General features: G+C 46.6%; 1 long non-coding RNA gene across 1 annotated transcript; it reads right to left on the reverse strand.

Moving 5' to 3' along the window:
• Nucleotides 1-2,504: 2,504 nt before the first annotated feature.
• Nucleotides 2,505-12,233, reverse strand: LOC124083139 (uncharacterized). The gene is made up of 2 exons (XR_006848645.2): nt 11,951-12,233; nt 2,505-3,688 (listed from the first exon to the last, which is right to left on the reverse strand). It is a non-coding gene; the product is annotated as an uncharacterized LOC124083139 (long non-coding RNA).
• Nucleotides 12,234-13,527: the final 1,294 nt, after the last annotated feature.

Raw genomic sequence — 13,527 nt, forward strand, 5'->3', positions numbered from 1 at the left:
TTCTATTGTGTTGTGACAGCCTCCTAGCTTGCCTTCCTGCCTTCTATCTTGTCCCATCTCTAACTGACCCTCCCTACTGAAACCAGTGCAAGACTTTTAAATGCAATCTGATCCTGATAAGAACCTTAACTGCAGTAATCCCTCCTTATCTGAGGTTTCACTTTCCAGTTTCAGTTGCCTGCAATCAACTCTGATCCAGAAATAACTAGTGGAAAATCCCAGAAATAAAGAACTCACAAGTTTTAATTTGCACACCATTCTGCGTAGCATGATGAAATCTTGCACTGTGCCCCTCCCCATCCTGCCTAGAATAAGAATCATCCCTTTGTCCAGTGTATCCATGTCATATATGCTACCCACCTGTCAGTCATTCAATAACCATCTTGGTTATCAGATCTACTCCCATGATATTGCAGTATTTATGTTCAAGTAACCCCTGATTTTACTAATAATAGCTCCAAAGCTCAAGAGTCATGATAATGGCAATTTTTTATAATATATTGTTATGTTTGCTCTGTTTAATTATTAGTTATTATTGCTAATCCCTTACTGTGCCTGATTTATAAGCTGAACTCTATCATACAGGTTTGTACAGGAAAAACATCATGTTCATAGAGTGTTGAGAGCCACAGCCGAAGGGGCCCCAGCAAACTTCCAGCTGCCGGCTGATGATTGGCTCACAGAGGCCCAAGCAACATCTAGCGGATTGGCTCCTCGGCCCCAGCAACATCTAGCTGATTGGCTCCTCTGCGGTGATGCTCACTGGGCTGTTTCCCTGCCCTTTCAGACCACGGAGCTGCTCATTGGGGGACTTTTTTGGCTCCACCCACGTGACCCAGCCAATCGGCCTCAAGAGCAGGAGGATTGTGGGAGGTGGAGAGAAGCTGGTGGGGGAGAGAGAGGCTTGGGGAAAGCCGGTGGTGGCAGTTGAGGCTCTGAGGGTTTTTCCTGAGAGGCTGTTTTGTTTGGCGTGTGTGGTTCTAAAAATAAAGTTAGTTTCTTTTGACAAGTGGCTCCTGATTGTGCCCAGCCAGACTGCGGCAATAGAGTTCAGTAGATCTGCACTTTCAGGCATCTACTGGGCGTCTTGGATTGAATCCCTTGTGGATGGGGAAGTTGGCTAATCTAGTTTCCATCCCCACAGTGTAAAAGGCCAAACATCTGAGCATGGAAAACCCCCATGACTCTCTCCCAGCCTGGGTCCCACCGTCCCCTGCCTCTAACTCCCCTCTGGGCTGCAGGTGGTTCCCAGGCTCTCTGCCCTGCGCGTCTCTTTGCCAGTCGTACGTGTTGCACTTTCTCCCTGCAACTTCTGTGGCCCATGCTCTCAGTCCTCATTGACCCAGAAAATTCTCCCTCAGCCTTGAGAGCCCATCAGGGATAATTTACCTCCTAAAAATACCGTCCCATTCACGCTCAGGCTGAGCGAGGGGCCTCCTCCCTGACCCTCTCCACTGTAGCACCCAGTACCCTGCCCTTTAGTGGTTCATTGTCTGTCACTCCACCAAGCCGTGAGTGTTGGGGTATGAGGTCAGCGGGTTATGGTTTGGATCTGCAATGTCCCCCAGTAGCTCAAGTGCTGGAGGCTTGGTCCCCAATGCCACAGTGTCCCTAGGTAGGGCTTTTAGGAAGTGATTGAATCACAGGGCTCTGACCTCATCCGTTAGCTAATCCACTGATAGCTGATGGACTGCTGGTAGGAGAAATGATAGACAAATGGGGCTTTGTTGGAGGAAGTAGGTCACTAGAGGCATGACCTTGGGGACATATCTTGTCCCTGGTCCTCTCCTATCTCTCCCCCTCCCCTTCTCTTTCCTCTCTGTTTCCTTCCTGGTGGCCACAGGCTGAGCCGCTTTCCTCTACGACAGCCTTCTACCATGATGCTCTGCCTCACCTCAGGCCCCTGGATCCTAAAAAAACCTCCCAGGATCCATACAGATCCTCAAAGGGGCAGAATCAAGCCAGAATGCTTCAGAAAATGAACCAAGTATTTGAAATCAGGACCTGAAAAATCCAAGACGTGTGGACGGACATTTGTCCCTGCAACCCACATGAGATAAGTCAAAGTTACGGCCAGAACAAGGTCCCAGAGGTTCCCAGAGCTCCACTGGGAAAGCAGAGTCACCTAGCTAAGTGGCTTATGTCACTTTCATATTTTTTCTTTCAGGGGACATGAAACCTTTGTGAAGTTTGTAAGTTTGAAGAAGAACAGAAATCCCCAAGTCTCTATTGGTTAACTAAGAACAGGTTCTGTGACCTTGGGGCACCATCTTTGGTGCCCAGGATCATAATCACAGAGCCCCTACCGAGGGCTGGCGGCAGGCACGTTTGTGCTCCTTCCTAAGGACGAGAAGAAGCCAAATTCCTAATCTCTGCATTCGCAGGACAGCAGGCCTCCACCCACCCTGACCCTTGCCTCCCGTCCCTCCCATCCCTACACACACACACACACACACAAACACCCAACCCTTCTTCCCAACACACAAACAGCTGTATTCTCATGATGAGACTGATATAACAGCTATTTATTTTGGATTAAGAAGAAAATGTTTATAATTCACAAAGCCAATGAATGGTTTCCTAGCAACATCTTGTATAACTGTTGTGAAATGATATTCTCTCTCACTTGGTGTCTCTCCCCTGTCATCTCCTCTCCCTGACCCTCTTGTCATCTCCTCTCCCTGACTTCCTGATCCTTTTTCCATCTTAAGTGACAGAATGTTTTCAGGGTTTGATAAAAACTGAGAATCTATCCTTAGGAAGATACCTGTAAACACACACACGTTCACTCACGAGGCTGAATATTCAATCCACGGGGTTCACGGACTCCCTGAATCCTGTCCATGAAGCCTGGTTCATCATGCTGCCCTGCAGACAAGGAATGCAGAGTCCACCTGACATCTCTCCGTCCATCCAGGCAAACAGGGAAGGGATTATGGGGCGGTGGCCATTCCTATCAAAATTAGATGAACGCATCTCCTTCCAAATTACCTCCTCCACCCTCCCCGACTTTAGACCCTCTAATCCCAAAGCATCGGTGCTCCTGGCCCGGGTTCTCCTCCGCTTTCCCCGGGGCTTATAAAATACAAACACCCTTTAAATGAAAGTCTGAGAAAAAGACCATGGAGATGTTAAGGCTCCACCAAAGCCTCCAAAGCCCCATACAAATGGCCAATTCAGATCTCCAGGCTTCCCTCCACGTGTCAAGCCTCCGCCGGGCATTGGCCATCGGTGACTGCCTCAGAGCCACCCGATGGCCAAGGGCAGATGCTGAGCTGCGGTCCCCTCCCTCGCCCCTTGACACAGCCCAAGGTTGACATCACTGCTCGGGAGTCCCAGGGACCTCGTAAACATCAGCTGGTCTGGGGATAGTCTTGCATTCTCGATTGCTTCAGTATCAAGTGGAAACATCTTCTTGATCAAATCATTTATGACGTGAGAAACTAATGAGTAAAGGAAGATACGAACAATGAACATTTAGAGTTTACTGTGTGCCTGGCACTGAATTAACTGTTTGCCCTACATATTCTTCTGCATTCCTCACAAACAATCTTCTAAGACTTGAGGAGTGGATCCCCTGTGGTGATTAAACAGGCAGCATCACTGGGTTGGAATCCCAATCCTACCACACACCAGCTGTGTGACTCTGGGCAAGTTGTTTAGCCTCTCTGGGCTTCAGTTGCTTTATCTGAAAAGGGAAGAAAACAGCATGTTTAAATTACCTCCTGTTATAAGATCGTCCTGTGTTTTAGTTAGCTTTTTCACTGCTGGGACTAAAAGACCCGACCAGAACAAGAGGAGGAAATATTTATTTGAGGGCTCATGCTTTCAGAGGTCCCAGTCCATAAACAGACAGCTCCATTCCTCAGGGCTTGCGGTGAGGCAGGACATCAGTGACGGAAGAGCGTGGCAGAGGGAAGCAGCTCACATGGTGATCAGAAAGCAGAGAGACAGAATCCACTTGCCAGATAAAAAATATATACCCCAAAGCCGCATCCCCAACACCCACCTCCTCCAGCCACACCCCACCTGCCTTCAGTTATCACTCAGTTAATCCCTTTAGGGGATTAATTTATTGTTTGGATTAAGACTCCCATAACCCAGTCATTCCTCCTCTAAACCCTCTTGCATGTCTCACACATGAGCTTTGGGGGGACACCCCACATCCAAGCCATAAAATGAGCCACCACATGGAAGGACCACATTGGGAACCTCTGGGGATAGTAAGGCACTACCACTCCTTACCTTACAGACTAGGAAACCAGTATCAGAGAGGTGAAAAGATTCTCTCAAGATCATTCCCCTAAATTACATATCTACTAAGTGATCCTAAAGCCTGGGCTCGTGGCCACTCTATGAAGCTCCCAAACATTCTCAAAACAACCATCTTTTTAAAAACCATTTTTATCCTTCAAATGGAACTACCATTTGATCCATTCCTTGGTTTATACCCAAAAGACTTAAAATTAGCCTGCTACAGTGATGCAGCCACATCAATGTTTATGGCAGTTCAATTCACAATAGCCAAGCTATGGAACCAACCTAGATGCCCAACCAACAGATGAATGGATAAAGAAAATGTGGTACATACAATGGAATATTACTCAGCTATAAAGAAGAATGGAATTATGGCATTTGCTGGCCAGTGGATGGAACTGGAGACTATTATGCTAAGTGAAATAAGCCAATCAAAAAAAAAGGCCAAATGTTCTCTCTGACATGTGGATGCTAACCCACAACAGGGAGGATGGGGAGAGAAGAACAGAAATCAATTGGATTAGACAAAGGGGAACAAAGAGAAGGGGAGGGGAGGGAAATAGGAAGAATAGTAGAATTAATTGGTCACAACTTTCCTATCCTTGTATTTGAATACATGACCAGGGTGACCCCGAATCATGTGCAACCACAAGAATAAGATCCTAGTTAGAATAAGTTATACTCCACGTTTATATAATATGCCAAAGTACACTCTACTGTCATGCGTATCTAAAAAGAACAAATAGAAAAATCATCTTTATTATGTGACATCAGTCTTTCTATTTTCCTGCCAAAAAGGCAAATCTGAGTCATGCATACACCATATAACAAAGTTTCTTTGGGCCAACAACATACTGACGGTGGGTACCATAGATTTCAATGGAGCTGAAACAGCCCCATCACCTGGTGACATCCGAGAGCCCTAACGCCATGGTACATCACACTTCTCACGTGTTGGTGGTGACGCCTGTGTGCATGGGCTATCGTGTGAAAGTCCAGCAAGTGCATTACATACAGCACATCACACTTGACAATTACGACAACTCTGTTCTTGGTGTATGCACTTACCGTCATTTTTATCGTGACTTCAGTGTGTACTTATGCTTATTAAAAAAATTAACTATAAAATGGTCCCAGGTGGGTCCTCCAGGAGGGATTCCAAAAGAAGACACTGTGACCATAAGAGGCAATAGCTCCGTTGTATCATGGCCCCTGAAAACCACGGCCCAAGATGTAGAGGTGGGACACAGGTGATCCTGGCCCTTTGGGGGTAGGCTAATGCAGGTGTTTGTGTCTTTGTTTCTCACCAAAAAGTCTGAATAAAGTAAATAAAGTTCAACTTCTGGGTAGCCTTGGTGTGTGTTAGCCTGTACCATGGTGTCTGTGTGATGGCTCTCAATGACATTCACACAATGACCTGATCACCTAACCTTGTGTTTCTCAGAATGTGTCCCTGATGTGAAGGTACATGCATCTGTGTAAGAAAATACCAGGTAAACCCAATTTGAGAGTCATTCTTAAAAAAAAAATAGCTAGCCTATACTCTTGAAAAAATGTCAAAGATAAAGCTTAGGGACAGTTCCATATTGAAAGAAAGTAAAGATTTAATGACTATATTCAACATGTTATAGGATTGGACACAGAACCTGTAAAGTGTTTCTCTAACTTGTTTATTAAATTAATTGGAAATTTTTTTAAAAATATCTATGGGTCAGAAAAGCGTATTACACCTGTAATCCCAGCAACTCAAGATGCTGAGGCGGAGGATTGTGAGCTCAAAGCCAGCCTCAGCAAAAGCGAGGTGCTGAGGAACTCAGTGAGATGCTGTCTCTAAATAAAATACAAAATAGGGCTGGGGATGTCGCTCAGTGGCTGAATGCCCCTGGGTTCAATCCTCAGTACCAAAAAATAAAAAATAAAGAAAAGCATATTGTATCAACATAAATCGATCAATGTAAGAGAATGTCCTTGATTCTTGGGGGAAAATACACTGAAGTATTTAGATGTAAAGGCACATCACCTTCCTCAAGCCGTGCAGATGATTAGATGAATATACAGAGAAAATGATCAAGTAGGCATGGTAGAACACCAGCCTTTGGGAAATCTAGGGGAAGGCTATTTGAGGAATTCTTTGAATGATTCTGGAAACTCTTCTATAGATCTAGAACTACCTCAAAATAAAAATGCATTGGAAAAAGGAGACCCAGGCCCCAGTCTTCACCGTCACCCCTGAGTACGTGCTGTGTGCAGTAGAACTGCTCCCTGGCTTCCCCGTGAGACACCACGCCATTCCAGAGAAGGTCCCTCATGGATGGCAACACAGCAGAATTTGCCTTTCCAAGAGGCAAAACCCTCCCGAACCATCAACTGGGCCTTTTATAGAAAAGGAGACACTTAAAAATTGGAAGACACTCTACTCTCTTGTCCAAGAGGACATAGCAAGTCCTCACCCCTTACCCGACTCCTAAAAAAATGTCCATCCATGGTCACATTCGTCATTCGACACCCACTCACAAGACTCCTTTGTGTCTGCCAGATTGTCACAGGCTTCTGAAGAATTCGGTGAATTTGCTGTTGCTGAATGTGGTTCATTTGCACAGAATTCCTCACCCGCTTTTCCCATCCACAGAGTCATCATCCCTGCCCTTTTCTCCGATAGGCCACCTAACAACAGACCCCAGATTGACGGAAGGGGCGGGAAGGGTGAGGGGGCCATCCATTCCACCAGGAAGCATTCACTTAGTAAGCATCACCATGTGCCCCCACTGGGCCATAAAACCAGCAGGGGAGGGGCGAAGCCTAGCTCAGCCCCACAGCATTGGTGCTGGGGACACAGGTGGGATCCGTTAACTGAAGCTTGGAGAGGGTTACAGAAAGAAAGTTGTGCAGGGTACAGGGGACCGTGTGGAGGGACAGCCAGTTTACTCTGCAGGAGTCAAGGAAATCTTGACCTGCAGAATGACCTCGTGTTAGTTAGGTCAAAGGAAGTCGGAGAGGGGGAAGGAAAATGAATGCTTTCCAGTCATAAAAATAAACACCCATATTTCCTTTCAAAAGAATCAAACAAAAAAATAAAATAGCACCGTTCATGGGATTTGTAAAACTGTTATGGAAACAGTACCAAAGTTCCTCAAAACATCAAAAATTAGAACTGCCCTACAATCCAGCAAATCCACTCCTGGGTATGTATGCAGAACAATTGAAAGCAGACTCTTGATGAGATTTTTATCATACTCGTGTTCACAGCCCAAAGGTAGATGGAATCCAATGTCCATGGACAGGTAACTAGATACATAAAAAGTGGTTTGTGCATGCAATGGAATAGCATTCAGCTTTAAAAAGGAGGGGAATCCTGTCATTGCCACATAATGGATAAACCTTGAGTAAATCATGCTACGGAAATAAGTCAGCCACAAAATGGCAAATATTATGTATCCCACTTATGTGAGGCACCTAGAACAAACTCATGGGGGAAAAAAGTAGAACGGTGGTTGCCGTGGGCTGGGGAGGGGAGAAATAGGGAGCATTGTTTAATAGGTAGAGCTTCCGTCATGCGAGATGGGAAGGTCCTGGAGATGTGTTTCATGATAATTGTATAAACTGCACTTAACACGCCTGAACAGCACCCCTAAAAAATGTAGGATAGTGAACTTCCTGTTATGTGTTAACTATGTAAAAAAAAAAAAAAGAGAGAGGACTGAATTCCATGAACACTGAGTTCCTCCTCACATCTAAATAATCACGGTTAAGTAAAATATTCAGTCAATGGACAGTATGACAATCACACTAGTAGGTCCCCTGTTGCTCTTCTGACTTAGCCACAAATAACAGAAGTGTGGTTTCAGCAATAAGGACCTGAGACACATTTATGTAACTGACTCATCCAACCTGTTGGATTCACAGGGTGCTCAGCAGGAGACACTTTCCGAACAGCTTGCTGCTCCCCACTCCACAGCATGCAGCCCTAGGTTAGGACTGGGCAAACAGTAGTCCGTAAGACAGATGTGACCAGATGCCTGCATTGGACCACAGCCACACGGGTCCATTTCCACATTGCCGGTGGTGCATGTTACAATGGTAGAATTTTAGTTCGTGCAACAAAAGACCTAGGACCCCCGTAGCCTAAAATGTCTACTCTTTGCCCCTTTGCAGAACATCTAGGCTGACTGTGCATAGCTAAAAGCTCCTAGCTTTACTGATTACTGTTACGTAGTAATTGTTTCTTTTTGGGAGGGGTAATGAAGATCCAGCCCAGTCTAATATTCAAGTCCCATCCAAGTTGAGGCTTCCTCCTCATACCTTGGTTCCTCCTCCCAGTTCAAGCCACAGTCTAGCCAGGGAGCCTCCGGGGCAGAGGGAGCTTGGGGGTATCCTCCTATCCCTCGCTCCCACCTGGCTCAGGTAGTTTCTGGTCCCTCTAGGGCAGAGGTGGAGCAACGACACTGCTAAATACTTTTCGATGCACAGGTAGCTGCTAAGGCTTTAATTCGAGTGCTGAAGACCGAATCCCTAATGCAACAGCATTCAGAGATGGAACATTGAAGAGGCGGTTAGGTCACAAGGACTCTGCCGCACGAATGGATTCATGTTGTTATCTCAGAAATGGGTTTACTATCTTGAGAGTGGATTTTTCAGCCCCTATTATGCTCTCCCTCTCTTTGCTCTTCTGCCTTCTTCCATAGAATGATGTACCTAGAAGGCCCCTTCCGGTGCCAGCACTTTAATATTGGACTTCCGGGCCTCCAGAACTGAGAAAAGGACATTTATTTTCTTTTTGAATTACCCAGTCTGTGGTATTCTGTTACAGTAGCACAAAACAGACAAAGACAGTCCTAACGAAGAATATCTAGTCCAAAGTGTCAACAGTGCCAAGTTTGAGAAGCCCTGACCTAGTACTTCCTTATAAATGATGTTGGGGAGAGAAGAGAGGTGTCTATAAGACTAAGGTCTAGGACCTTCATCAAAAATTTAATAAACATCCCATTAGTAACTCCATGATGTGCACTAAGAGGTCCTGGAGAGGAGAACTCAAGGCAGAACCAATCTTTAGTTCCACACTCTTCAAGGACCCTGTTTTGGCGGCTTCCATGGTGCTGACCCATGTGATTTGCCGACTCCTTTTGTGTTCCCAAGATGGTCATTGCACCTCCAAGCATCATCTGTCAACTACAGAACTAGAGGAAGAAGAGGGAGGGACTCCTTCCTACATTTTTAATGTAGTCAACGAGGACAGCCATCCCCAACCCTCCAGGCCTCCCCTCATGTTTCCATGCCAACCTGGTCACACCCAAACCGGATGGTGGCAAGAGAAACCAGAGCACCTTGACTGGCTTTCACTAACCACCACTCAGCCCTGGTCACACCCAACCCTTCCCAGCCTTTCCAGAACCAGCACAGTCAGCCATTACCTAAGACCAACTGCTGCCCCAGTAGCAAGCACGTGAGAGTAGGAGACCAAGAGCGTCTGCGCCATCCTGGTCGGGTTTCCCCAGCCTTCTCTCCCCGCTCAGACACACGACTCTCTATAGAAGCTGGGGGCAGTGGTTCTCCACCATCGGGACAACTAGTAAAAGAAAATAACGTACAGGTGCGCCATGCTCATCCCGGCCCTGCCCCTCAGATTATCTGATGGACCCAGGAATCCATTTTTAACAAGCTCCACCAGTTCTGCTGGTGCACACCAAAGCCTGAAGACAGAGTCCTGGGACCACGCTCAGCCCTCACCTGAAGCCCCTGGATGCTGGACGTCAGGCACTTCCAGCAGGGGTCCAGCACCGTGTTTCAAACCTGTTAAGTACATGGATCCCAAATCCGTGTGCCATGTACGCTGCAGAGCCAACAACTCACTCCTGCCTTAGTACTACTGTTACTGCTATTATTACTGTTATTATTTTATTTATTTATTACCACACTCACTATTTATTGAACTCTTGCCAAATACTAGGTACTGTGCTAAGCATTTTACATTATTAGCTCGTTGTGATACAATAAGATAGATACAAAGAGATATGGACACCATTGTATCAAGTTCCTGGCGCAGAACTTTAAAAAAAACTTTTGGAATTTCCCATTTCTGAAGGGATGGGCATGCTTTTGTATGCTAATGAGGGTTGCTGGCAATTTGCTTGATAGCTCCAAGATGGATGTTAGTCACCAGAAAAACCAATCACGTGATGTGAGTGACCAGAGGGCTGGAACTTCCATCACCCTTTCCCCGGACCTGTGCAGAGTGGAAAGAGGTAGGGGATGGAGGCCAGTCCCAGGCCAGTGACTGACTCCATCATGCCTCTCTATTGACACCTCTATAAAAGCTTTGAACAGTGAGGCTGGAGGAGCTTCCTGGTTGTGAACATGCGTCCTGACTCCACGGGGCAGAGGCTTCTGGGCTGGGGACCCTTCCAGACCTGGTGCCATGTACCAATGCACCTGGCTGCTCATTTGCATCCTTATAAAATGGTGATCATAAGAGCAGTGCTTTCAGAGTTCTGTGAGTTACGCTCATGAATTATCTAACCTGGTCCGGGGAGGGATGGGGGTGCCCCTGAATTTGTAACCAAGTTAGACAGAGGTACAGGTGGCCCAGAGACCTCACTGCAGCTGATATCTGAGGTAACGGCAATCTCACTGGGGACCTTGCCCTTTCATTGTGAAATCGGAGGCTGATTCCAATTGATTGTGTCAGAATTGAAATGAAATGTTGGGCAGTCGGTTGTTACGGGGAGAACTGGTTTTGAAATGCACCCATGTAATCACGCAGCAGCTCCATCATGGGGCTCATTATCCCCATTTTACAGAGTAAAACTGAGCCTGAGAGAGGGTGCACATTCCCATGACAACGTAGAACGAAGCAGCAGAGCCCAAAGTCACATGCAGGTGTGTTCAACTCCAGCGCAGGGCTCTTGATCCAGGAGGACAGTTCAGAGCACAGCGGGGGGAAGGTGCCTCTCACCTTCTGCGTATGGGAACGAGGCTCCCACAGAGTCTCATCATGGCTTCCTCAGTGTCTGCCAAACTTACCTGATCGCCAGACTCACCTGAGGCATTTATTAAAAACAGGGATTCTGCTGCCCCTCCCTTGAAGATTCTGATCTGGTACATTCAGGGTGGGGCCTGGGAGTTCTCCTGTCTAACAAGTGCTCCAGTCGACTGGCAATCAGGTGAGCTTGGCAAACACTGCCCTGGGTGGCAGGTGTCCACCGCCTCGCTCGGGTGTATCCACCTGCCCTACAACTCAGTCCTCCTGCTGCCCCGGCTCTCTGAGCACCCAGCACATCCCCAGGCAGAGGTGCTGCAGAGCTGGACGTAGGCTTCCCAGTCTGTTGCACGTTGCTCTGTCCTACGCTTGGAAGAATTTTCATGCATCCATCAATGTGAAGCCAACCCAGATGTCCAAAACCAAACCCAGCAACAGACTCATTCCTGCCTCTGGCTCTTCCTCCTACCTTCTCTAACTCAGTGAATAACCCACCAGCCACCCAGACACCCACAGGGATCTCCACTTTCTGCTCTCTCCTCATTTCCTGATTATCATTTCCTAGTGATTCCTACCCTCAAAATAACACAGAGCAGCCTCTCAGCTGCTTTCCCACTGTTTAAATTATAAGACCAGCTTACTAATAAAGCCTTCTGCCTTCCTTCTTGGTCCCCTCAGCCCATATATGCCAACCCACAGGAGGCAGATCATATCACATACCTTCTATCTCAGGTGCTTTTCTCGAATCTTGCAACTACCCACCAAGAGGTAGCATCAATTTCTTTCCTTGAATGTGGGTGCACTCTGATAGCTATTTCAACTGGTGGAATATACAGGAGTGGTACTCCCTGACTCCTAAGGTGAGTCCCTAAAGGAAATGCAGATGCTCCCTTGCCCAGTAGGACACTCACTCCAGTTACCTATACCTCCATATCAGGTGCCCTGAGACTTCCCTGTTGGAGGAAGCCCACGCTCATCAGGTGCCCTGAGACTATATTAAGAAAGAGAGAGATGCCCAGCTGAGCCTTAGCTGCGTCAGCCCTTCACATTCCAATTCCAGCTACTCTCTGGGTGCAACCACAGAGAGACCGCAAACCAGAATTGACCAGCTGAACCCCTTCCAAATTCCTGACCCAAAGAAATCATGGGTATGCAAATAAGCCACCTGCCACTTTCCATCTAGCTCACGCTGCTTAGAGAGAAAGCAAAATTGTTTTAAGCTTGGAAGTTGTTAAAGTAATTCTACGTTTTACGCAATAGCCTATGTGAAAAGAAAAACTTATAGTTAAAATAAATTAGACAGAGTTTGTTTATTCAAAGAATGATGCATGAATTGGGCAGCATTCAGAATCAGAAGAGGTACAGACAGCTGTCTCCACGGTGTGGGCAGTCCGATTTTATAGCCAGTGGAACATGGAAATAAAGTCCAGAAATAACTTGGTCACAGTGAAGCATTTGTCTTTGGGGGTCTGATTAGTTGGCTGCCTGTGATTGGCTGAAGCTTTGCTATTTGGGATTGACTGAAATCCAGATATACGGTACACAAAGCATGCCCCTAAACTTGGTTCTGACGTGTTGGCCTACTAAATTAGGCTGCAGTTTATTAAATAGGAACAGAGTAAGGAGACACACTCAGGCTAATGGCCTCCTACTTATTTTGCTTTAACATGAGCCCACATGGAAACTGAGAGTATTTTGAAGCTTTCAGTGGGGTCATTGAATGCTTGTGGAATCTAATCATTTAAAACAAGAGATTGTTTTATCTGGTTTTGGGCAAACCTGGGTTAGAAGAGGAGAGGGGAGGCCACATTTGATTGGTCAGATCAGGCCGCTCTCAGAAAGTGCCCAGCACTGAAGGCTGAAGGGGGGGCGTGGGAGGGGAGGGAACACCAGGCAGAGGCTGCGGTATAACAAGGGTCCCCACCTAGTGAAAGAAAAGTGTGACATGTCCATTGGGCTGAAGGAAGTTGAGATATGAGAATCCCTCAGGCTGCAAAAACCCAATTCCAGTGGCTTAAGCAAACTGTGGCTTAACTGAACACGTTGGCACACACCTGTAATCCCAATGGTTCAGGAGGCTGAGTCAGGAGGATCGAGAGTTCAAAGCCAGCCTCAGCAAAAGTGAGGCTCTAAACAACTCAGTGAGACCCTGTCTCTAAATAAAATACGAAGTTGGGCTGGGATGTGGCTCAGTGGTTGAGTGCTCCCGAGTTCAATCCTTGGTACCAAAAACAAACAAACAAACAAAAACTGTGGCTCATTTTTTCTCACTGTATCAGACTATCACCGGTGACAGT

This window comes from Marmota monax, unplaced genomic scaffold (genome assembly GCF_021218885.2).
Source record: "Marmota monax isolate L192 unplaced genomic scaffold, Marmota_monax_Labrador192_F-V1.1 WCK01_AAM20220418_F8-fsc00051, whole genome shotgun sequence".
Taxonomy (NCBI): Eukaryota; Metazoa; Chordata; class Mammalia; order Rodentia; family Sciuridae; genus Marmota; species Marmota monax.